This window comes from Passer montanus, unplaced genomic scaffold, assembly GCF_014805655.1.
Source record: "Passer montanus isolate IOZ18808 unplaced genomic scaffold, ASM1480565v1 scaffold4, whole genome shotgun sequence".
NCBI lineage: Eukaryota > Metazoa > Chordata > Aves > Passeriformes > Passeridae > Passer > Passer montanus.
The window spans coordinates 14,823,575-14,849,851 of record NW_024368818.1 but is presented as its reverse complement, the minus strand read 5'-3'; the positions used below and the strand labels follow the sequence as shown (position 1 = coordinate 14,849,851).

At 40.3% G+C, this 26,277-nt stretch overlaps 1 protein-coding gene across 1 annotated transcript in view; it reads right to left on the bottom strand.

Moving 5' to 3' along the window:
• The window catches only part of ME3 (malic enzyme 3), a 116,961-nt gene extending 91,283 nt beyond the window's left edge, over positions 1-25,678 (bottom strand). Inside the window, exon 1 of the mRNA XM_039718713.1 lies at positions 25,548-25,678. The gene's annotated coding sequence lies outside the window, so the exon portion shown is untranslated. The remainder of the gene's footprint in view (positions 1-25,547) is intronic.
• Between the last annotated feature and the right edge of the window lie 599 nt (positions 25,679-26,277).

Genomic DNA, 26,277 nt, shown 5'->3' with positions numbered 1-26,277 from the left:
ACCAGGTGGGTTTGACAGAGCAAAGAGAATAGTGTGACAGCAGCACAGCACTGACCTAACAATTTAGAATTTAGAAACTTTTCAGAATAAAAGAGATGGAATAGTAGAAAAATGAACATGTTTTGGATACCCATAGTAAACCTATGTTTTGTAGTGTGGGGTTTTGTTTGTTTGTTTTAAAGAAAATGAGCAGGAACAGAAACAAGCAAAGTATTTCTTGTTGTGCAGACCTGGCATGCTGTGGAAGGCGACCTGAAGCAGGCATGCCAGACTGTCTCATCCTCCTGGAGCTCTTCAGTGACAGTCACTGACAGAGCATCTGCATCCTTGTTCATCTGCCTGAAGGAACCAAAGCCAAATGCCTCTTGATCTTTAATTGCTCCTCTCCCATTCCCCGCTTCTCTCATGTGGCAGAGAACGACAGAACAGTGCTTCTCACTATTTGAATTAACTTAATTAGCACAGTGAGACCCCAGGCCACACATGCTGTACAGATCTAAACAATATAATTACACAAATATTTTCATTTTAAGAATGTTTTTGTTTGCATATTCCACTTGTGCCTCAGTCTTCCTCAGATGTATTACTGAAAAACTCAGCTGATTGTGTTCACTGAGTGCCTATAGGACCCTTGGAGAAGGTTGGCTTTTGTTACTCAAATCTTATTTCCTCCCCTCATGTTCCGTCTTTCTGAAAGAAAATAATTCAATTCTTTCCTCCTTACACATTTTAAACTCATTTTTCCTCTAGCTCCTTAAGTTTGAGCTATTAAAATAAAAACCCCTGCAATATGGTAACAGGAGGAAGAACAAAAAACAGTAGGTAGGCTTTTATTGTACTTAGTGAGAAAAACTAAAACTTCTTAAAAAAGACTAAACTAAAATCAAGAGAGTTTTAATATTTCATTTTTATTAGAAAATGGAAAACTTCTAACAAAAGCCTTCTGCAAAAAATTTTGAAAGACACTTTTGTAAGGAAAAAGACTTTTAACAGCAAATAAATTAAACCCCAAAGTAAGCTCTCATCTTAGAACCTTGGGGACAGACCTTTTAGTAGGGCCTGTAGGGACAGCACAAGGGATAATGGTTTTCTACTAAAAGACGGTAAATTCAGACTACTTATAAAAAAGAATTTTTTTGCAACGAAGGTGGAACAGGAACATGTTGCCCAGAGAGGTGGTAGATGCCCCCTGCCTGGAAACATTCAAGGCCAGGCTGGACAGGGCTCTGAGCAACCCTGATCATAGCAGGGGGGTTGTACTAGATGAACTTGAAAGGTCCCTTCCAACCCAAAATATTCTGTATTTCTGTTTGCACCTATTCACAAGACATCAGGCTGACCCCTTGTCCAGCATTATCAGCCCCACTGGAAAAGCTAATTAATAATTTTCAGCTGATGTCCAACTTCTAATTAGACTTCAGGACAAAACAGCTCAGTTCCCTGCACTCTACCACAAATCAACAGAGACCTGCTGAAAGAATTCCAGGTCAAATTCCCTGGATGCAAGTGAGGTGAATTATGACAACCATAACACAGGCTCTAATAACAGTCTGAAATGAAAAAAAGCAAAACAACCCAACAGAAAACCCAACCACACTGCTGAACAAATAGCCAGGACAGATGAAACTGCACAGACCCGCAGGGCTTTCTGCAGTAGCAACTTGGAAGTAGATGCCAAGAGAGCTGCTTAATGTACCTGGGGTACAAAAGCTGAAAAAGCTACAAATGATGCGGCCAGGAAAGAATTTTAGAGGCAAAGTTGAAAGGAATGCTTTAGCAGAGCTGCACCTCTCCAGAGAGATGAGCACTTGTGGCCATGGCAGTCCTCACAGGCCTCTCTAAGGGCACACTGTCCTGAGGAGAACACAGAAGGCTGAGTCCACAGCTGCCTTGACTTCCCTCAGTTTATCCTCCCTTATGTGGCATCTCCAGCACTGTACTGGCAGAAATCTCCCCACAATTTTGATAGGGCTTTCCATCTCCATATTTCTCCAATCAGCAACATTTTTCCTTGGATCTAGGTTTCAGACTTTCTTTCACATTCTCTGCAGAACTGAAGCCCAATGTGCGATACTCAGAGAAACCTCTCAGTGAATGAAGCATAAAGCAGATGGGATTAAGAGTATAAATGAGTTTTGGGATCTGCTCCTACAGCTCCACAGAGCATTCCTAGGGAGTTTCTACTGAGGCTGCAATGATGAATCTGATGGTTTTGCATTCGTTCTCATACAAGCTAATAATGAACCCTCAGAGCAGCAGATGACTTCAAAATACGTGGAAATTTCAAAGCCAGCCTGTGACAACATAGGTTGTCACATAGGTTTAATTTATTTTAAATTAAAGCCAGGCTCAGAGCAAATGATTACATAAAATAGGCAAGGACTGCTTCTTTAAGAAAAAATGCATTTTACAGTGGTTTGTTTTAATGAAAATCAACACAAAAAAAAACTTGTTGTGAAGACCTTTACGGCTTATCGCTACAGCTTTACCACCACAGTGGTGTTTACCCTTTCACAGAGGAATTTGTATTGAAATTCTATCCTATGGATTTATTAAAATGCTTTGAGGCTATAGAATATGTTCTTATATGCTGCACTTGAAGTTACATTTTCAAATAAGGATAGTAATTTTCATTTCAGAGCTGTACTTTAGATACTGCTTTAGAATTCTTATTTCCTTATGAAATGAGAAACATTACTTTCTATAAATGCACATTTCAAATTCATTTTCTAGCTCTCCACACACTAGGGCTCCAACACACTAGGGCTTGTAAAAATCAAGTCTCCACCCTATTTTTGAATTTTTCACTCATTCACCATGAGAATTTTAGCAGCTGGTTGAGAACCAATTACGTTTAAAAAGATGTGCTAATTTTTCTAATTTTTGGTAATGCTGCTCTGTGGTGTCTGTTATTATTTGTTGTTATTTTTTCCCCTTGGTGAGACTCAAAATGAATCTGCTTCAAATGGAACTCATATTTCCTGACTCTTAGTATTATTCTCTTCCCTGTACACACTGGAAAAAAAAACCCCAGTGTTGAGATTGAGTAGGTCATAAGTATCTGAGCATTAATAATGTAATATATTAACCAGAAAACTTGAAAGCAAAGAAGAGAGATCCACTCTGTCTAGTTAGCCCCAGTAATAGGTCCCCAAGACTGAGAAATTGACTGGTACATGTTGTCCTACTTCAAAGCCTTCATCCCACCACCTCAAGGCCTTCTTTACTAATGCCTTTGTTCCATCAATACCTCAGGCTCTGAGATTCTCTGGAAGTCTCTCTTGAAAAGTTGCTGGAAATAATATTTCTCCTGGAGGGACATAGAAATATGTGATTATTCCCAGTCTCTTCTAAGAGAAGGGCAAGAGGACATCAAACAATTCTCCCAAGCTGCAGGTTCAAAATAAATGAAGTATTTCTTTATACAACTCTCAGTCATCTTAATCAACTGATTACCTTGGATGTTACTTCATTTAATATGTAGTTTAAAAGCATTTAACAAGCAGGAGGGGAAAAAATATTTTGAAGGCTATTAAATGGAATTATTTAAGTTTGTAGGTCCCCGAGATAGATACTGCTGGTGGCAGGAAACACTGTTGCTGCTTGCCTGCCTTCCCCGGTTTTTCCCTAAGCATCTGCTGCTGGTCACTCTAGGAACAGGACACTGGCACAAATCTTCTGGTCTAATTAAAGCCAAACAGACATACCCAAGGATTGAAATTACTAATCTACTTGAAATCCAGGAAAGATAGGATATGAACAGCCATTTGCTTGGCAGAATACAAGGAGCTCCCCCAACATTAGTTGAAGTTGCTAGTGGCTTTTTCCATACTATTTCTTGCTGTGGGGTTCTCCACACATATCTTTAGCATTGACTGTCCAAACCAAATTCATTGCAGAGCCAAGGCACGTGTCAGGGGATCTTACCACACAGTTTGTGCAGAAACCAAAATTCTGCAACTACCAAGAAGTGGCTTGTAACAATATCCCTTAAAAAAGCAAAAGTGTATTCTAATAGTTTATAAAGCATTGAAAACAGCATTGAGAACAACTTGAGTAGCTGGACACTGTCTGAACACCAACATAAGATTGCACTTTCTGAACAGTAAACTTCACACTGGGGTGGTTATGATTCATGGCTGAACTGGATTTCCTAACAACAGAGAACTGGAAATGAAATAGGGGAACCTCTGAGATTTCTTCACTTTCATATTTTTCCTTTCCAAACTGTGGAACAGGGGAAAACGAATCAGAGGGTGGGTGGAGGGAGAGCAGAACAGAGTCAGCTTGACCAGCCAAACTCTGCTGACAGAGCCAAGTATCAGCCAGCATGTTATTGGCCAAAAAGCCCTACACTGACAAGCTCTGCCTGTACAGTTTCTGCTATTGAGGTACATGTAGTTACAGCCACAACAGCCAGGCATAAATGCTGAAATAAACACAAACAAGGTATAGGTAGCGCTACAGAAATAGAAACCCTGACAGAGTGAAACAGACATGAACGGCTTTAGATGAATGGGCTGTAAAGAAAAAATAATGCAAGAGTGTTTTGCTGTTTGAAACCCTTTGGATGTAACACTGCTGTTAATACAAGCATATTGAGAAGGAATGCTCTGTAAAGATCAAGATTAAAGAAGCTATATCAAGAGCAAGATTAAGAAACTATATCATCCATAGTTGGGGTTTTTTTGCCTGTATGTACACACCTAAGTGTAACAAGGTGATTCTCAAACTTCTGCTTGTGGTGCAGCTCTCTGGCTGTGTAAGGCCTTCACAGAAAAGAAGCTGACTATCATCTGTCACTGGAAAGATTAGCAAGGCACAAACATCCTTTGGAACAACAGCATAAACCCCATCACATGCTCTCTACTACTAACACGTTCACATGTACCCAGCTGGCACTACTTAGAGGATTTATCCCACATATAAGCAGTCAATACAAAATCCATGTCTCAGAAGTTTGTGAAGTCAGAAACTAAGATCTAGTGTTTCTTCAAAAACATTAATTATACTTAAAATCTGCATACTTTTTTGAAGTGCTGAGGCATGGCACAGAGAAAGTGTGCACCATTCAGCTAGATCTCATCCCTATGCCAGATCTGTCTGAAGTATCACACTGACACCTGACAGTGCTTCAGAACTGAGTCTTGATCAGCATAACAACAGCAGGCTTTTCTTCATATTTAACAAAAACCCGCCTGCAAAAGAACCATTTTTTTGTCCTTTTATACAGAAACATGACCTTCATTTGTATAAAGAAGACTTGACAACACTCTATGAACGAGCAGAACCCTTCAGGGCTCACAGATGCAGCAGATCCTTTCAAAAGCCAAACCCACATAGAAGGGTTTGTACCACAACAGTGAGGAGGGTCCTTTGAAGGTCTGTGAACTGCTATGGTGGTAAAGCTTTGTTCAAGGCATGAATACTGGCTTTTGGGTAGAATATGTGTCACAAGGCCCTGAAGATAAATGCTGCAGAGATTTAAGATCTTTTAGTCTCCGATGGTTCAATTTGATTGTTTAGCCTTGCTTAAGTAGATTGCTGCTGTAGTAAGGTGAGCAAGACTCTGTCCACATAAAGCATGAGGGAACAAGTCTAAACCACTGATGAAAGGTCAACCGTGGAGCACAATAGATATAAATAAATTCTGAAGCTCCCTTTGACCGTGGCTCTTTAACTCCAGAACACCCATTACCTAACTACTGAACACCATTCATCCCTTGACAGGCATCGTTTTTGGAAGGATGATGAACTAGTATTTGAAACACAAGTCACCACTTTGGGGTTGATGAAGTACTACTTTTCAGAGGCCCATCAGACTCCTAGCCTTGTATTTGGAACCTTTCCCACACAGTTATCTCTGTGAGAAGACTTTTATACATACCTTCCAATCCCTCCAACCTTACAGGTGTTGCAGGTAGGAAAGCATTTCCTTCAATGGGCAAAAAACCCCAGGGGCACTGGCAATCACCAGAAATTGTGAGGCTTTAAGCAACCCTGTTCCAGAAAACAGACCTTATAAATGGGCTCTAGTTCTTCATTCCTCTCTAAAACAGCTACCCAATTTAGGTGAGAAGCAACGAGCAAAATACCATAAACTCTTAATGCAAATCAATTAGGAAGCCAAAGTTTAAAAGACATTATTAGAGAAAAATATTTTAAATATTAAAGTTTGAAAACTAAAAAGATCAATTCTCCTATGTAAAATTATCTGCAATTACTTTCTCAGTTTTCATATTAATTATGATAATGAAAAATTAGTCCAAGAAAAGAGTACCATCCTGGGGGAATGAAAAGCGTTCCAATTAGAAATGCCAGGCAAATGCATTAACCATTCTGCACTAACCACAAGCACTGCCATTCTCAGTCTCAGAATTATGAGCCCCTGGAATGCCATCATTGCCATTTTGCTTGGTGATGCAATACAGTGGTAGATAAAAAAGTAATGGATAAGCTTTCAGGGTCACAAATTCTTCTTCAAATACTGGAAGTTTTTGTTTACTCTAGACCATTTAACCAACCATTTAATTTGTGGGTTTAATGCCTCATGATTCACCAACACCAAGGAAGCCCACAAGAAATATAATTTTCAAAGAATTTCTTAAAAATGTGAGTGGAAAATCCCTGTTTGCTGCACAAGAGGTCTTTGACTCTGCTGTGAATGAGCATAAAAACCCACAAGCAGCTGTCACACAGACCACACTGGATTCACACTGAAAAGGTGCAGGCAGAGAGGTCTGGGCAAGCAGATCTGCACTGACACTCTAAGGTGTCAGTGTCCTTTCCATTGTCTACCCCTTTAGCCACAACTCTGTAAGTCCCATTGAAGCAAGATGACACCACACACAAAATTAATAATTTTCGTACCTTATTCCAAAGCAAATAAACAGAAATAACATCACAACTGAATAACATCTGTTATTTCAAACAGAAAGAACATCACACCATCAAGAACAGTAAGGCAATGTGAAGTACTTTGCATAGTTTGAATTTTAAGACTAAAGTTAGAATTAGATTTCACTTCAAAAAGAAATTCTACTTCTATCCAGAAGTTCTTCACATGGTGACTCATGTCTCTAAGTAGAAAGAATGGGACAAAAGAAGAAAACCTTATCACTGATGTGGAAAGAAAAAGAAACCCAACAACCCAAACTAAATAAACACACCTATTCCTCAAATTAAAATAACATCATCAATTAAAAGTCTCCCTGGCTAAAAAAATGAAAGACTGTAAAATCTTAGTTTGTATTTTGAGATTTAAAGAAAACTGAGAACAAAACCGAAACTGTACTATTGTTACTATATCAAAAGTAGAACTGCACTTGAAAACAAGTGTAGGAGAATAATTAGATACAGCTTATGCTGTATATACTGAATTTGTTAGTACAGAGACTTCCTACATCTGATGTATGTCATTTGGGGTTTCTAGAGTTTTTACATCAGCAGGAATCCAGTACAACACAAAACTGAAAGCAGACCAATTCACAGAAAGTGCTGACCGACATGCTCCCCTGAGATAGGGATGAACTTGAGCCATAAAGCCTGCATTAAGGCTTTTATCTGTAATCAGATTATAAATATGAACATTTAATTATGTCATTGAAACTAGTTCAGATGCCAAAGTAGCCCAAAGTGGTTTTAAATGAGCATCAGGATGTCCTGATCAATTAGTAGTCCAAAGAAGTCTGGTAGTGATCACAACTCTGTTGAAAGCTGGCAGATTACTGCAGGTTGAGAAGGATAATACATCACATTTGATTTTGATTGTAGAGATAAAGCTACAACATTTCTGGATATCACCCACACAAAAACCTCCAATCACTTTCAAAAAGCTTATGTCACCATTTCCTTAAGAGCTCATCTGCAATACTTGCCCTTAAAAACAGTACACTTCTTTCAACATCATCACATCACCAAAACCTGTTGTCTGTCAAAGCACAGTGAAGACAAAGAGGTATTTCTAAGGGAAATCTTAATTTTCATTTTAAATCAGATGTTTTCCTGAAGTCTTTCTAGATGTATCAGACGGCTAAGTAAACTGTGGGCAATTATGTTTACATCCAGTGAATGAATTTGTTTGTAGCAAAAAGCATCTGGATTGAAAAATGGTTTCTCTATTCTTTCCTTGGTAGCTGATCATGTTCCCAGAAGAAGATAAAATCTTGCAAACCTTAAACTTGACTGTAAATTTTCACCACATGTTTAAGTCCTCAAAGGCAAGAGAGAGGCATATGTATCCATTTTATCTTTGCTTTCCTGAGACATATTGATAAAGTTAAAAAAATTATCATCTCCTTGACTTCGGGGTGGCACAAGATACCTATCTCTGTGCTAATGTGGTGCAAACTCAGAGAGCTACTGACACAGAATGAGGAGGGAATGTGCACTGTGCTGCAGCTATATGGTACTTCATACCTAGAAAATGCATTATGCAGACTTCACTCCCTTCCCTCCCCACTGTACAGGAGCAGAATTTTGTTTTAGTCATTTTGACAGGATTGTTTTTGCTTAGAGATAAAGAGAAGTAAACTGACTGGAAACATATACATGTTATACAAGATTTCAGAAACAGGAACATCACCTACTTCTACTGTGTCTTTCAAAATTTCAGGCTCCAGGCCTGTTTCACTGCTTGACCATCTTGTTCACCTCAAAAACCCACCATGGGACACTACCAGGACGATCAGGCTGCTACAACTGAGCAAAGCTCTCAAGTACAGTCTGTGCCTTACAGTCAAGCATATGCCTGTCTCCTGTGGGGCAGCAGATCACAGGGAAGCTCAGATATGCCCTCTCTCATCCATTTTCCAGCAACCTGATGCCAACAGATAGGACCACATATACTTCTTCCTGAAGAGTTTTCACAGGAGTTTGCATTTCATGAACAAGATGAAGCTGAGCTGCTTACCAAGACAAATGAGCAGACAGAACCAGGATCTGGGCTCGTCCAAACCAGCCCAAATACAGTATAGACACAGGAAAAACATCAAATCACTTTTGCTATCGGTCTTGCGTTTATTATAGGGCAGAGATTTTGTTTCTCATCTCCTTATCTCGTATTCCTGATGATAAAATCCCCTTAGTTACATTAAAATTGTTTCGTGACATGTCATAATTAAAATAAGGTTGTATTAATAGCATGAAACATTTCACACTTTTCTCAAGTGTTACAGATTCTCCACAGAATTCAGCTTCAGATTTGAAGTCATGCCTGCATTTCCAAAGCATTTCTATTCATGATCTACACACAATATTAATAAAAGAAGAACTCTAAAAGAGACAGCTTTTGCAAATATGTCTAGAAGATATTATTCAAAGCTGTTACTGCTTCAGAAGAATGTTTTTAGTTGTAAAATACAGAATATGGATTAACACAAAGTAGATAAACACATCATTTGTAGACCACAGAACACACAAACTGAAGCTGATGTTCACCTAACAAATTGGTTCCATGACAAAATACATTCAGTCTCTTAATTTCCCTGTTTCACATAAGATAAGGATATGCCTTTGAACATTCTTAAAAAGTCACCATATGCTGAGAGGTCAGTGCGGTTTTAGCATGATGTAGATGCTGATGCACTGCAGATGGCAGTAGCAATGCCTCTGCCTGCATGACAATAAGAAGAGAATTTCAGAAAACAGCAGTTAACCAGAACTTATAATAAAGAGGCCAGATTCTGCCAACAACCATGGTCTAGGCACATGCATGTGATTGTTTATGGGGAAAAAAAGGGCAGTTTCAGAAAAATTTAATGTAAAATTCTACTTTTATAAGCATCCACTATATATTTAAGTTGTTCAAATCTTATACTGTTGGGAATATTTTGAATCTATGACAATCTTACTGCTGACTAGAAGTTATGTTAAATGCAAAGATATTCCCCTGCAGTTGCACATTTTAAAGTCACTTTCTATTACATAAAAATATACAGAATCTATATTACATTATGCTGGCCTCAGTCAAACTATCCACATAAAAACTAACCTGATGCTTCTACAAGCCTTTTTCTCTCCAGACAATATAAAGAAGTTCTGCAAAACTTGAGGTTACCTGAATAACTCAGAGACATTAAAAAAAAATAAATTGTTTTTCCTAAAAGCCAACAATTTCTAAGCTATGTTTATGTTGGAACAACATTGCTAAGACTCAGCAAGAGGCAAACATTCTGGGTTTATTTTTGTCCTTACTGAAAATCTATGCCTTGGAGTTTTGTTTGCACAAACCTAAGCATGCACATTCATATTATTCACCAATCTTTCTACCACTGATTTTTCTCATCAAATCTCAGAATGTGTGCATAATCCTGAAACTACTACCTGGCATAAGTCTTTCCACGTGGATCAAGGAGATAAGATTCCACTTCCACACTGTAAGCAACTGTATCTAAGGAGCTGTAGGATAAACCCCCAGACATTTACACAACGTTGCTGATCTGTTTTCTTTCCAAGAAATACATTGACTGTTGGCTTGCAAAGTGCCTGGCGTATAGAAGAGGGCCCAAGTTTGCCATGACTGTGGGTTTTATTCCTTTTATCATACTTTACAGGCAATCCTCACTATGATCTTTGTTACTGCTAAACTTTGCTTTGCTTTCCCTAGCTTTCCAAATGCAGGAATGAGAGAGTTGGAATTTCAGAACCAGAACAGCAAATGTCTCAGAGTATGTTCTTTCACACTAAGACAAAGTGAACCAATATTTAATGTCTGACTGTCTGGGGAGAATGGTTTAGAAAGGTTTGCTCTCCATAGCTTGGAGGCAGATCCCGGCTCCAAACATCCTTAACGTGTCTATTCTACCAATCACACTTTAATCTTACTGCTCAGTTACTGCATAGCACATGGGGAAGACAGGTCAAACTCCTACACCACCATTAGAGAATCCAGGATCTAAACCCACTATAATACATTGATCTGTCATACCACTTCAGGATTTCTTCTTCCATGCATCCACTACACTTCCGCTCTTCCTCTTTCAAATTAAAGAAAGTGATTCAGTGAAAAAATCCCGTGTAACCTCAGCTGAAGGCAGATTATACACTGAAAGTGACTGTGTTTTACTTCTCATTTATTTAATACAGCAAATGCCAACTGGAGACATCTGAAGCTCATCCTGCAAATTAATTTCAATTTTGCAGTTGGTTTTCTTCTGCCTGGTACTCAAAAATACAGATTATTATCTTGTAGTTTTGCTTCTCTTCCCTCTAAATGCAGAGCAAAGTGCATCACCATTTGTTTACAACCCAGCTGTGCTCCTATAAATCCACTCCTCAGATAGGCGTTAGCCAGAAGACACCCGGAGTCTTACAGCAGTGGGATACTAAATCAAAAACCTATGCCCTACTTCAGGAAAGCACTTTCTTAAACAATATGAAGCCAGTAAGATTATAACTTCACTGCAAAGGGCTGTAAATACTCATTTGCTTCCCATAAAATTCAATCTGCTTTGGATCTAGTCCTAGACATTTGCTGGAAGGTGTTATTAAATAAAATGAGAGGAAATTCAGGCCAGTAATCTTTTGATTTCTAAGAAATCACTGGTTGTTACATCTGTCTCATCAGATGCTTGAGCAGCAGTCACAGGGGGACCACATATCACACTCACTAGCCCACTTTCTGGCCCATTGGATTTAAGTGCAATTATTTAGCCTATTTTGGTTCTCCCTTTGAATTACTATTTTAATTATGCAGACAAGGTAATAAGCTCAAGTTTACAGGTATTGGTGTCTGTAACTTATACATACTGTGATTTGAAGTTTTGAACTGTTATGAAATAAACCCAGAAATTTTAAGTGACTAAATAAAAAAAATAAATGAAGTGAGCTCTGGTAAACAGAATTAAAATAACTTCCTATAACAACTGTGTATTAGCACTCCCTTTGTGCACAGCTTTTGAGAAATATTTCACAAAAGAATTTTCATCTTATAGAACAATGCATGTTTGATGGCCTGTATGGGATATAGCAGTTGATACATCACGTGTGTTTCTAACAGGCTGTGGTGGAGATTGTTTTTGGTACAGATAATAAATGCTACAAAAAGACAACTGAGCAAACAGGTATGCTGGCTGAATGGTGGGGGAATTTATTCTGAGACTCATATTCACCTACAAATGTCCCATATTACCTTGGGCGAGCTAAATTCAGCTCCCCACTGAAGTACTCCAAAACCAAATGAAAATTATGAAAACATGATGCCCATGACTGCATGATCCTTTCTGGAATGCTTATCAGTGATTCAGAAACTGTCCTCTATAACTGATAAGAAATGGGACAGAGTTGAAAAGTGTTTGATGTAATGCAGCAGTGTGTTAGGGCTCCAGTCTGAATAAATCTCATTAATGAAAAGCAGAAAGTGAATGATACATGCCTTGAAAGTCCCAAGAATTAGGAATAAGAAATAAACCACAAATATTTCTCTCTGTCACATTTTTTCCTTTTCTGTTTTTTTTTTTTTTCCAGTCTTGACATTCAAATTCAATAGTTTCTATATTTTACTAAAATCTGGAAGCCACAGCTGAGGATTATGTGTCTAACCACAGTTTCACTGGACAGAAAAAGTAATCTGTAACTCCATTTTACGCTAGAGTTGGAGAAAATTCTACAAAAATGATGCATTCTAGCTAAGTAAGATGTTTCTTAATTTGAAGAGCAATTAATATAAACTAAACTTCTAGTATTTTCTCTTCACCTCTCATTTGTCAGGTGAATTAACAAACATGAATAGAGATGTTCCTAAAGAATCAGCTCTGAGGTCTATTCTCTCCTGTACAGATATTGCAAGGCATTCACTCTGTTTCTACCTAGATTTTCTGTTGTTGAAAAATGTTAGGATTTTGGCTGTTGCCCTGTGATTTCAGAAAGTCCAGGAGCTGGTTCAGAGCTTCAGCCTCACATGATGAATTAGTCTGGAAGTGGACAGCAAATGCAATGCATCCCAAGTATGATCATCCTCTGCATAAGCACAGACTATATACAAAGGAGATTCTGGATGCCTAGAAGTCCCCAGACAACTGGCCCATCTCATCCAGAATGGAGATGAGGAATATCTACAATGCACAAAGTTTGTCCAGATGGCCTACCACAGATCTGGAAACTCTCACATACTTGCAGCTCCTCAGCCTCACCTTTCTTAGCAGCATTCTTCTGCCTGGATAGGAAAATGCAGTGCTTCCCCAAAGTAAAGGCTTAAGCCTCTTTTCAAGAGACATAAAGTGCTTTCCATAGTATAAAATTACTACAAATCTGAAAGTAAAGAGGCTGACAGTACTTCAAGCCAATTTGGTTTGGGCCCTAAATCAGGGTTCATTGCAATCAGCTCAGCTTGAGAAAAATTTTCCAACACTAGGAAAATTAATACCAGTGATGAACTGACCAGTTGACTCTTTTATCAACAAGTTTATACCTCCTACAAGCACACCTGATACAGTGCTGCAGTTCAGAGAGTACATTAGGATGGTGCCAATCAGACATTGAGAAAGAATAGAGAATGGTTCCAGCTGCTCACTGTGTCCTAGCAGATCTGTAGCTACATTCACCACTGCTCTTCCCTGCTCCAACACTGTGCCACATTTAACCTCCTGTAAGATGTTCTAGTTATTCTCTGACAAAAAAAAGAAAAAACAACAAAACCTGAAAAGTTAAAAGTATCTACTTTACTGAATTTGCTGTTTCTCAGGAAATACTAATTGAAAACTTCTTGCTCTGTGTTACAAATTGCAGCACAAATATTATGATTCTGTAAGTCAAACAAGATTAATATCCCGCTTTCCCTGCAGGAAATCCTAATAAATGCTACAAGGGTTTCCAGCTTTGCAGGAAGTGAAACTGCTGGACTCTCATACTCTTTTATATTTGGCTTCACTGGGAAACTAATTTTGCAACTCCATCAAATACCAGTTACATTCCTAAAAGGAAAACAGTCCAGCTGCCAGTCAATAGGACATTCGACCTTGCAGAGAAACCTGAAAGGCACTTGTACAAAACAACGAGATCTGGTTACAGTTTCACTGTCACTGCCAATTCCATTAAAGCTTATCTTTAAAACGTAATGAGCTTTTTAAAAGTGGCCAACACTAAACCCATTTTACAGCAGCAGCCAGAGTCTCGCTGCTGTTTTCCAGCACCTTCCCATCACTTCCTTTCTATTTATATTAGAAACTACTTTGTTATAACTTCAAATATAGTTAACATGGTAAATACAAAACAATTACTTGCCCCTAGGAAGAGTGGCCCAGTTTCAGCAAGCATGAGTCATGCACTCATTCTGCTTTTGTAACCCCACCCCATTACCCTTGACCAGTGGACATTTGGAAGGTCACAGTTCAAAGGCACTTTTGTAAATTTTATTAAGCTACGAGAACTCTGCAGGACAGCTTCAAGCTCTCCAAGGCATCTTACTTAGTGCCCTTGTTTTTCCTCCAGCAGGTCTTGTGAAGAAGTCCAGCTCTTCTTGCTTTCATGTCAGAGGACAGCTTCTGGCATTGGAAAGGCATCACTGAGCGGGTCACTCCAAAGCTCTTATGGAAGATGAATGAGTTTACGCAGACACACCAAAATAAAGAACACTAACATGCACTTTCGATTTTTAGGACCCACAACTATGAGAGTAGTTGGAGTCTTCATGGGATTAGCTATCAGTAGAAATTGGTATTACTAATAAATTCCATTTTTGGTTTGAGACTTTGGCTTAAACAATCAGTAAGGACAATTTTTTGCACATACTTTCATTTTAATTACCATTTATTAACAGAGCAAGATGATGACATTTGACAATCTACTACCTTTAACCTTCATAGTCTGTAATGAAAATTATCTTGTATCTTGAAGGGTGCAGCTGCTTATTCCTAAATTCAAAAAAGGCTCAATGTAAAGTTGACTGAAGTCAACAGAAACCCTCCCAATGACTTAAGCCTACGCTGCCCCTTAGAAACCAAAGAACAATGCTCAGGCAGGGCTCTGCTGTTGCAAGCATTTTTCCCCCCTAGACACAAGCCAGGAAAAGCTGCTGGCATCAGCACATGGAGTGAAAGGCACGTTCCACATCTCCTTCGAATAAATACTGCTGCACATCACAACCTGGGCAAGTTACCAAACCTAAGAGGAATCTGCTGCATGTGTGCAATGAGCAGCAAGTCACAGTGGTATGTGCACTGAAAATCCTTACAACTCGAGACAAAAAAAAATTCTTTTATTTTACCTTTACCTTTGAACATCTATTTTTGCGTTTAAATACAATTTACAAACTCGTGAGCCATCGATGGCAGGTCAATTCACTAGTGAGTATAAAGTAGCAGAAACTGCACAATGAGCCTCTGTATTAAGACCAGCAGTGAATTCCACTTGGAAAGTTTTCTGTAAAGCTGCCTACCTGGAGCACATGGTCACCTCTATTACTGCTTTTCATGGCTTTCATACATCAAGCCACTGTATCTGCCAGGCATCCACTGTACAATACTTTTCCCTAAAAGAGTCTGAATTCTGCTGGAATTCAGACTTTATGCACACTCCACTAGTGCAAATTACTTTCTCTTGCAGCAGTTTGTTTTGGTGGATTTTTTGGTGTGTGTTTTTTTTTTTTTTTGCTAGATTTTAAAGAGGTTTTGTCATAGAAAAATAAAAGCCAAAACAATGGAGATACAATTTTTAGATTTTTTTCTTCACCAGTAGTTAGATTTAGCACTTCAGCAAACAATTTTTGTTACTGATCTCATTTAATGGCTAGATATAGAAGCCTTCACGCAGTATTGGGGAAAAGAATAGACCTGACCCTCCAGTAATTGTGATCAAGGAACCTGATTTACAGAGGCAGTTGTTTTATGACAGAAATTAGCTATAGACACAAGTGACAACACGAAGACATCAAATTCCCTGTGAGGTAAGAAATGGCTAAAAGGGAGAAGTTCTTTTGGCTTGGGTGGTGGTAGGGTTGTTTGCAGTTTTTTGTCGGATTTTTCTTTCTTTGTTTATTGGACCAAGTAATCTAGCTGGGGATATGAAAAAATAGTCACTAGAAGAAGGGCTACAAACATGAAAATCCCTGGACTTACTTCTCCCCTTTTCCCCACTTCTAAATCATTAGGCACAATAAAACAGATTATTGCTTGCTCCAGCCTCTGCCCTGCTTACCTGCTTGGACCATCTTGACAACAGAAACCCTTAATAATCTGGACACTTCAAAAAAAATAACAGGATTTGGCAGTTTAATCCATTCTCTCATTTATAATAATCACAAATAATGCAAATATAATGAAATCACCTGCAGGTTTTACATCAAACCATTCAAATGAAGATTAAAAAGAATTTAATAGTTTCCATAATGAATTTAACCACTAGGCAAAGTGACAAATCCATTGGCCCAGCCAAAGAGAAAACGTTCAAGACATCTTGCCCAGGAGAACATAGCACTGTTGGGTTTTGAAATAACCTATTTTTTCCAGTATTTAGAAACAATGTAGTCTTAACTACATGTTTTATGAGGCTGAACACAGCTAATACATATGGACCTATTATAAAACAGACTTACCATTTTTTAAGCTAGACATACAGAATAGAATTCTCTAAGGTGTGGAGCTAATCTTTTTTTATATATACAATACAGAAATGTACAGAAAATCTGTTTCAGTTCTGTGGGTCGACATGTTGAGAAAGGTTACATGTGCAACAGAGAGCTGCAAAGCAGAAAATGTTGATATGCAGAAAACTTTTGCATTGGCCTTATTTTCTTTGTCAGAACCATAGTCTGCTCAGTTCCTGTCTTAGTTTTGTGCTTGGCAGCTGCAGAACTATAAAAAGCTTTGCCATTTAAAACATTTTTAGAAGAAAGATATTGTATTAGGCTGACAATACAGAAGTCATTTATCAAAATGTCACATTGTCTGGGGGGACAGATAACAAGTGTCACCCCTGGACCTCAAAGAGGAGGTTAAAAAATTAAAAACGTGCTCATCATCTCCACTAGAGCACATTCTAAACTGAAAGTAGTCATGTTTGCTGTTGTGCTAAGCCATCTATTGAAAGAGAGGGAATTTCAGCAGTGTTTATTCTCCACCAAAGACCAAGGCCTGTCTGACCTGCTTACAACAGCTCTAAAGCTAAGTCTGTCCCAAAAGAATTTATTTGGGTAAGTGCTACAATAGGCTGTTCATGGTTTGGTAGCAAGTCTGTATTTCAGTGATAAAAAGACAAAAAAATAAGTAACAGAGGAAAAGAAAGAGACAAAGCAAAACCCAAATCAACAAAAAAACCTAAAGACTCCCCAGAAAAATAAGACTATCTATAGAACTGCATGCCATTTAATTAAGAGGTAGAGGCAAGACTCCTTCTGTGCAGGGCAGCATCCAGCTCTCAGCTACAGCAGCCATGTGCATTGGCAGCTTCCCTATCAAACTCGAGGCCCAACCTCTGCCAGGGGCTCAGTGCTAGAAATGCCAGAGTCCTGCCTGCATGGGGGTATGTGGTGGCAGAGGCTCTCTTTGAAGAGAAGAATGAGTAAAACACTTAAAGTACAGGAGAGCTGCCAAAAGGTATGTTTGAACAGTATGTCCCATCAGCCAGGCAAGTGAGGCAGGGCAGGAAGGTAGATCAGCATCATTTACAGACGCCAGAAAAGAAAACTATCCCAAAGTCCTGAAGGGGCCTAAATACTATAAAAAATTGTAACTGTCCCACCTTCAGCAAAGGATATCAAGAGAGCACAGTTATTCATTAAAGAACAACCTTTCCTTTCTCATCTCTGAATGAAGGTCAGTAACAGCACCAAGTGTTCTGGAGGTGACTGCTGCAGAAGCAAAGAGGAATTCAATCTGCATTGTCTTCATCAGCAAAAGTTAATACAGTAAAAAAAGAGGCAGTCTAGGAAGCTTTTAGTGTGTGGAGGACAACGTTTTGTCGCAGCTGGTGAGTGAGCCCACCAGGGGAGGGACTACATTAGACCTGCTGTTGGCAAATAGAGATGGGCTGGTGGGAGAGGCTTGGGGCACAGTGACCAAGAAATTATAGAGTTCTTGGTATCTGGTGAAATCAGGAGGAACATCAATAAGACTTTTACATTGGACTTCCAGAGGGCTGACTTTGGCCTATTTAGGCAACTTTTTCAGAGAGTTCCTCGGGAATCAGCCTTTAAAAACAAAGGAGGCCAGGAAAGGCGGGCAAGCCTCGAAACAGAGATCTTGAGGGCACAGGAATAGACTGTCCCTGTGTGCTGAAAGATGAGTCAATGAGTCAAACATCCAGCCTGAATGGGCAAGGAGGTTTTGAATGAATTTAGGAATAAAAAGAGGATGTATCATCTTTGGAAGGAGGGTCAGGTCTCTCAGGAAGTATTTAAGAGGGTTGCTAGGGCACGTAGGAAAAAAAATTAGGGAGGCCAAAGCTCAGTTTGAACTTAATTTGGCAACTTTTGTAAAGGAAAATAAAAAAATATTTTACAAATGCATTAATGGCAAAAGGAAGGGTAAGACCAAACTTTGTTCTCTGTTGGATGAGGGAGGGAACTTAGCAACTGCAGATGAGAAGGCAGAAGTGCTTTACTGCCTTCTTTGCTGAAGTCTTTAGTGGGAAGACGGCTTGTCCTCCTGGGTTGGTAGATGGTATCAGGGAGCAGGTTCCCCTGTTATGCAGGAGGAGGCAGTCAGAGAACTGCTGAGCTGCTTGGATGTTCATAAATCTATGGGACCAGATGGGATCCATCCCAGGGTGATGAGAGAGCTGACAGATGAGCTTGTAAAGCCACTCTTTACAAGCCAGGGCTTGTAAAGCCGTGGCTCACTGGTGAGGTTCCAGAGGAATGGAAGCTGGCCAATGTGACATCCATCCACAAAAAAGTGGGAAGGGGATCCTGGTAACTACAGGCCAGTTAGCCTGACCTCAGTACCTGGTAAGATGATGGAACTGAACATGAGCCAGCAGTGTGCCCTGGTGGCCAAGAAGGCCAAGGGCATCCTGGTCTGGATCAGGAACAGTGTGGCCAGCAGGAGCAGGGAGGTAATCCCTCCTTATACTCAGCGCTGGTGACGCCAGACTCTTAAGGCTGCATCCAGTTCAATGGAGGTGGTGGTGTCACCATCCCTGGATGTGTTTGAAAAAGGACTGGATGAGGCACTCGGTGCCATGGTTTAGTTGACGTATTAGGGCATGGGCTGGACTTGATGATCTTGTAGGTCTCTTCCAACCTAGTGATTCTGTAATCCAAAATCAAGTCAAATGGAATTAGCTCTAGGTCCAGTTTTGTTTAACAATGCCAGATCTAACACATGAAAATCAAAAACTCAGTAGTCAAAATCTGCCACACAGCATTACAAGGCTGCCAGATCCATCTCTAGTGCATACAGTACTGCACGTCCAAACCATGTGAAAGCAAAACTGAGCCACAGACTATAGGTCTTCACTTCATCTTGGGGGTCAGCACTGCCTTTCAGCACTTTCAGGTGAATCATCACTAATTATGACAAGCACTGATCGTCAAAGAGCAGCACAGCCTCTGATATCAGTGACATTCTATGTCGTGCCACTTATGAGGGACAAGGCTTGGAGTGTGCCGAGGTCAGTGGAGCACATACTGTTCACCCCACACATAATATGCTCAGTCCTCCTGACAACATCTACAGTGTTTCCAAAGTAATCAACTAGTAGCTTACCCCATATTTCACTAGATGCAAGGAATAGGAATGTGAACAACCTGCAGTATTCAGCACTACATCCATTCTAACTGCAACAATATCAATTTTCATATTCTTCACCAAAGAGTTTGTGTTACTTAAGTGCAAATTTTATTCAAGTGCCAGAAAAGCTTAGCCCATCCTATGAAACCAGAGCTACATTCATTCTTGGCTCTGCCTTACCAAAACATGCCTGATGTAAAGATTAAGGCTTCTCCAAAAGAAAGGGCATGACGAAAAGAAAGCAACATAAGCAGCTGCCAAACTGATGAATTTCGTCAACTTAAAGGCAGTTTTAAAGGTACTTTTACAACATTTTCAGAAAACAGAAAGAAGCATTTTGTTCCAAAACCAATTTATTTTTATTAAAATCTTATACTGAGCGCAAGCATAAACTCAGCACTTATAAAAGCTGCCCAACCAATGCTTCCAAGATCTCTCAATCTCATTTATAAAGGCTGAAGGGAAAACAAGGACCAACATATTACCAGATTAGTACAGCACAGAGGCAAGGTCTGCATCAGCCCCCCTCTCACCCTCACAGCAACAGATATCCTATGCACTTCCAAGCTTTTCCATGGGAACGGTACTCCCAAAGCATTAGCAGCATCTCAAAGGGGAGAGTAACAGTGTTGGCAAGAGGTTATGCAGGCAGACAGGAAGGCAGATGGCTTCTTGGTTTGGCTATGATAAGAGAGATGAACTGGAATCCAGGCTGGGGGAGTAAAGGGACTTTTGCAGGCTGCTGCTAATACCAGAAGCACCAACAGATTTAGTTTGGGCTCAGTCTGCTGACCACACCATAACAACAAGTTCTTTGGCACCAAAACATTAGGAAAGGTCCTTGCCAAAAGACAGTCTGGCCTCAGAAAAATATATGATTGACACTAACACCAAGCAAATAAAAATGAAAGTTGACGTGCCAGGATGATGGCCAAAACAAATCTAACTGAGCAATCATATTTCCAGAACACCACCTCATTTGCCAAAATATTTGGCCAAAGCTCACCTCTACGGAGTTTGTTTCCAGTTGAAGTAATGGGGGATACATGCACCTTGGCTTGAACTAATGAAGCACAAACATGTAAAGAGCCTCTCTGCTACGGGCACCATTGAATGCTTACCAGGATGCACAGTGCTCCAGCTCACTCACATTTCTTCTCTAGAGTATTTAGAAGCTGATTTTACAAAACATCATCTCTCAGCTATAGTTTAACTTGGTGTAAAGTTGCAGGGTTTGGCTATGCAAGTGTCTTGTTTGACATCCCTAGAAACTCAATAGTACCATCAGGTCAGTTCATGTACGTGAGCATCCTGTCTCCTGCAGCAGCCACAAGCCTTAAGAAGAGTAAATAACTCAGGCTAATAGGATACTCTTCCACTGCACTCTCCCATCTTTTCACCATCTTCAGTTTGGAGACTTTATAAGCCATGTGTTTTTTTAAACTATTTAGTAACCCCCAGTGGATTTTTTTCCCCTAAATTAACTTGTCCAGTCTAAAATTTGCCCCCCCAACTTTGCTCAAATAGTTCCAGGCTCCTGAAAAAATATGAGGGGAACCTCTAAACTCTGCCCACCTCATATCCTTCCTTTGCAAAACATGAACAGATGGTAAGTTAACAAACGCCGGAATGCACACGCTTAAAGCCCCATGCATCACTCAGTTGTTATGGATCTATCCAAACCTAAAGCTAGCCAACTGAAAACTCCAGCTGCAAGAGAAACTCCAGTTGTAAGAACTCAATCCTGTGGATTTAGAGAGATTCACTACTTTGAAAACAGAATTCTGCCTCGATTTGATCTTGCCAACTAATTTCAGACACACTGCTCTTGTGCTCAGTACTAATTCTTTTAAAATAAAATCATTTTACAAATCCACCTAATTTTAGCTCTGTTTCACCACAGCTGCCAAGTGCAGCCGTGTGCAAGATCACTCGATTTGTTTCTCAGCTGCAGTGGCAAATTACTGACACTGTTCAAAGAACCCTCAGTTAGCTCAATTTCAATCCCTGCAAAGCTGAAGGACAACCAACCTTTCTGCATTTTAATCATGTATACAGCAGTACATTCAAAAAATGCTGCAGAAACCTACAGCAGTTCTTTAAGGTTTGATTCTTACAGATCTAGACTAGTAATTTTGTTTTGTTGTGTTTTTTTGTTGGTTTTTTTTGGCAATTCATCATGACATTCCATGAAAAACAATGGAGAACATGCATGCACATCAGAGGAGTAGAGAGTATCTACTCTCATCAGAGGAGTAGAGAGTAGAGATGTACTGAGAGAACACAAAGTCAGATCCCTGCATTGCACTTGCAGGAAAGTTTAATGGATTATCTTAACCCTTCAAATAGGGCAATATCCTGCCACCCTGAAAACAAACTGTGACCTCCAGTGCTGCATCTGTTTGTGATGGCAGATCTCCAAGCAGGCATGATTTATCTCAAAATTAGAACTTCCAGAAAAATGCAAGAAGCGTCATCAGCCTTCCAGTCAGATGTCATGAGCAAAGTTACAGTCAATTTTGGACACAATAAGATTTTTGAGTCCCTGCAGATGTGTGGTCAAACTGGGGATTGTCCAGCTCAGCCTGTGTTTGTTCAAATACAAAATAGGCAATGAATTTGACAGTCTCGAGAAAAACTGGAATCATAGAAGGCACATCTGAGATGAACAGAACTGCATTCAAACTGGGGATTGTCCAGCTCAGCCTGTGTTTGTTCAAATACAAAACAGGCACATGAATTTGACAGTCTCGAGAAAAACTGGGAATCATAGAAGGCACATCTGTGATGAACAGAACTGCACAAATCTTAAGAACTGACAGCAGTGTCAGGGAGAAAAGGACATGGACTTGACCATACCAAACACACGGCAGCTTTGATAAACAAGGTAGTTGGTAAGGGAAGCCTCATCTCTCCTCCTAGGGTCTGAGCACTGAATCAGCTTTTCACATGGCTGAGGTCCCACAGTAAAACAGCCTTCTTTCTCAGCAAGTCCAGTTTTCATTGGATTACCACAGAACACTCTCACCAGTGCTCTGTGGTTATCCGACATTATTAACATTTCTAGGTTTTCCGATTTTGTGGTGTTCAAGGTCTGGAAAAGAATTTCTTCATGAAGCACTTCGTAAAAACATGTGACAAGTTCTTCCTCACCCTCTTGTTATTTCTGAGACTCCTCAGACAAATAACAACTGCTATTGCCTTTTAAAGCTGCAAGTACCTCTCATAAAAATGATGTTTCCCAAGTCCTGTCCTTGGATTAAACATGGACTGTCACAGTCCACAACTCACGGAAGAACAGTATTTGAATACCACAGTAGTAAGAAATGTAGTTCATAGTAAACAAATACCAAAGGGAAGAAACAACTGCCAATTTATTAAATCCATAAATAGTTTTTGGATTTATTTTTCTTCTTCTTCTCAGGCAGTTTTGGAAACCAGGGGAACTTCTCAGAGGACAGCCTGCTATTAGCTTTTACTAATATTTAGGATATTACAGAGGACCTGCCAGCAGCGGATTTTGAGTCTGCTTCTTCTTCAAAGCACCTTCAACCTAGTAAGCAAGCAAAAACTTGGATCAATAACCTCAGACTGTAAATCTGTCTGCAATTCTGCTGAAGGGACAGTGTTCTTCATTGAATAAATACCACACACTTCACAGCTTCAGACTGACAGCTGAAACTTCATCCAAAACCTATAAAACAGCCATGGTATTGACTAAAGCAGCAAAACACTTGCTGCCCAAAGTCTCACTTTTGAACTTTTTTTTCAGAGGTTCTTGGAGAGATGTAAGGACTATTCCCTGCAGAGTTGCTTGCAATCAGTTGAAAATTTAGATTAAAGTGAGATCCACTGTAGAAAAACAGCAATAACCCCATGCTTGCATTTAGTTACCAAAAGGGTAAAGAGTAATTGCAATGTGATGAGAGTACAACAGCTGAAAACCTAGCTAAATTATGGATCCCTAATTTTGATTTACACTGCTGCAGCACAGCAGACCAAAGGGCCACCGATCCCACGCTGACAACATATGAACTGCCTGAAAAACACCGTTTCAGCTGAACACAGGTAATTCTTCAGAGGCTACAGTGAACTGCTAAGAGCCACATAGAAATGGAAGCCTGTTTAGAAAAGTCTGGAAAGAGGTCACGAGCGTTTAGCAATGATGGGTTACCTAGGTGCATACACAGGCGGTCTTTATCTCTCACCACAGATGTAAGCCATCTCTGTCTTGACTTGGATGCTGTGCAGACGATTTATCTCAGTGACTGAGAAATGCAGCAAACAGCAAACACACAGGCCAGCTGGGAGACTTCTCATGCCCAATTAAACACGGCACACTACAGTACATTCTTCCTTTAACAGGAACAGTTTTCTACCCCTCTCTCCACATGGACAAAAATTCCATTTAAATGTCAAGAAAAATACTTTATTTCACTGGGAGGAGGGAAAACACTCAAGAAAAGCCTCAGTTCTGAGAATTATAAAACAGGACATTAAGTAGTTAAAAATCGACTCTTTCATCAGCCAGACTCAACTGTGTGTTATTATTGCATTATATAGAGGAAAGGTCAAAGTATTAATTTTTCAGTTCAAATCAATATACGCAAGAAAACAAGAAACATTAGCTATGTCACTCTTTGTAACTACCATGAAGCACCCATCAAAACCTCTTAATGCCAACAAATTACTGTTATTTATGACCTAGTTGGCAGTCCCTTTTCTCTTCAGCCTTACACACAGGCACTATATAATGATTCAAACCAGATTGCCTACAAAGTTGTTGCATATTCAGTAATACCCAGTGTCAGTAATATTCAGTGTCATCGCATGCCTTGGACCTTTGGGATTCATCTCTATGGATGCTGAAATGGCACCAGAAGATGCAGCTCATCCTACACAAAGCAAAAGAGGTCATCCAAAGGGTCTCCAGTCTGGAAGACAACAGAGGAGGCTCATGGATTGGATAACTGTGTACAAGCATATGACAAATAGCCACAACTCAATCAATCAATCAATCAATCAATGTCAGTACCATGTTTAATACCTGCTTTAATACATTTTAGGTAAATAATGCACTTGTAGTTATTTCTATTAATATTAACACAATAAAGTAGAACCCAACATTATTGAGTCTGACATGTTTGATCCCAGTACTGGCATCCAGATTTTTTTTTTTCCCTTCAAATTATGAAAAGCAGTGTAGAGTTAAGTTATGGAGTCTCACTTCACATACTTTGTAGACTTCACTAAAAACTTTCTCCAAAAGCATTTTTTAATTCTTCTTCTTATAACTGTATTGTTAATGTTTCCACAGTGTTGATGATAAACACATCTTCAGCCTGGAGAGATATTGCTTTGGTAGTGGAGCACACACAGCTATGGATATGCTATGAAAGGAAGAGTGAAAACAAGAACAGCCACACATGCTCGTTTCATCATGAAGGTGTAAATGACCCGTTTCACAGCTACATGCGTTTAAAAAAAAAAAAAAAAGTAACTAAGATTTTGGTATTGGACTTTAAAGAGAAGTTGTATTTTCTCCATCCCAATTTTTGTGCTTTCAGGCACACAGCTTCAGTTCCCAGGCAAGGTCACTTCTGCCCTACCCAGGCTGTGTCAGTGTCACTGCGGCAGCAGGACAGCGGTCAGCGGGGAGGCAGGTGCCCGACTCCACAGGAGGCCGTAGCACCGAGCCCGCAGCTGGGCACCCAGCACACATCCCGTGCTCCTTTCAGCCCAACCCACGGCCGCTCGCCCTGCCCAGCGTTTCACCGCTTTGGGGCCGTCCCCAGGGAGCGATCCGGGCCTTCCCCACGCCGCCGCCCTGCCCGAGGCCCGGGCCGCGCACGGCCCTGCCGCAGCCCGCCCGAAGGCACCCACCTTGTTGAGGTGGGGGTTCCTGGTGATGTCGTAGCCTCGCTTCTTGATGGCCGGGGCGGCGCTCCCCGCCTGGCTGCTGCGGGCCCGGGTGACGGCGAGCAGGAGCGGCCCCCGGCCGGCCGCCACCAGGGCTGGCCCGCCCCCGCCGGGCACAGCGGCGCGCCCGCCCGGAGCCCGCTGGCTGCGGGGTGCCCGGCTCGGGCCTCGCGGTGCCCGCCCGCCGTGCCCGCACCGTGCCCGTGAGCCACGGAGCCTGGGCACCCTGCACAAGGACACGGGGCCTTGGCGGGACACGGAGCGGAGCCGCGCGGAGGAGCTGTTAGTGCTTAAGGAGCATCCTCAAAGAACTTTTCAGTCCCGGACTGTGAACAGCCGTGGTTGGTTAGGCATTTCAAGCCGCATATAATCCATAAATTCCCTATGTGAAATTTACATACACCGTATATTGTACATATAATGTATTTACTATGCATTTAGTTATATCATGTATATAACCTGTATTTCTTTATGTTGTAATTATATATTCGCTGAAGAAGACAGGTCCCTGCATCCCTCTTTTTATTTAATTTTATTTTTTAATAAATGAACTCTTGTATCCTTTGAAATGGTGAAAACATCATCACCACTACCATCACCACAACTACTTCTGTGGAAAAACAGTGCTCTGATTACCCTCCCAAAACAGTGGAAGGAGTTCAATTTCATGGTCAATTTCATCTTAAGATCAACA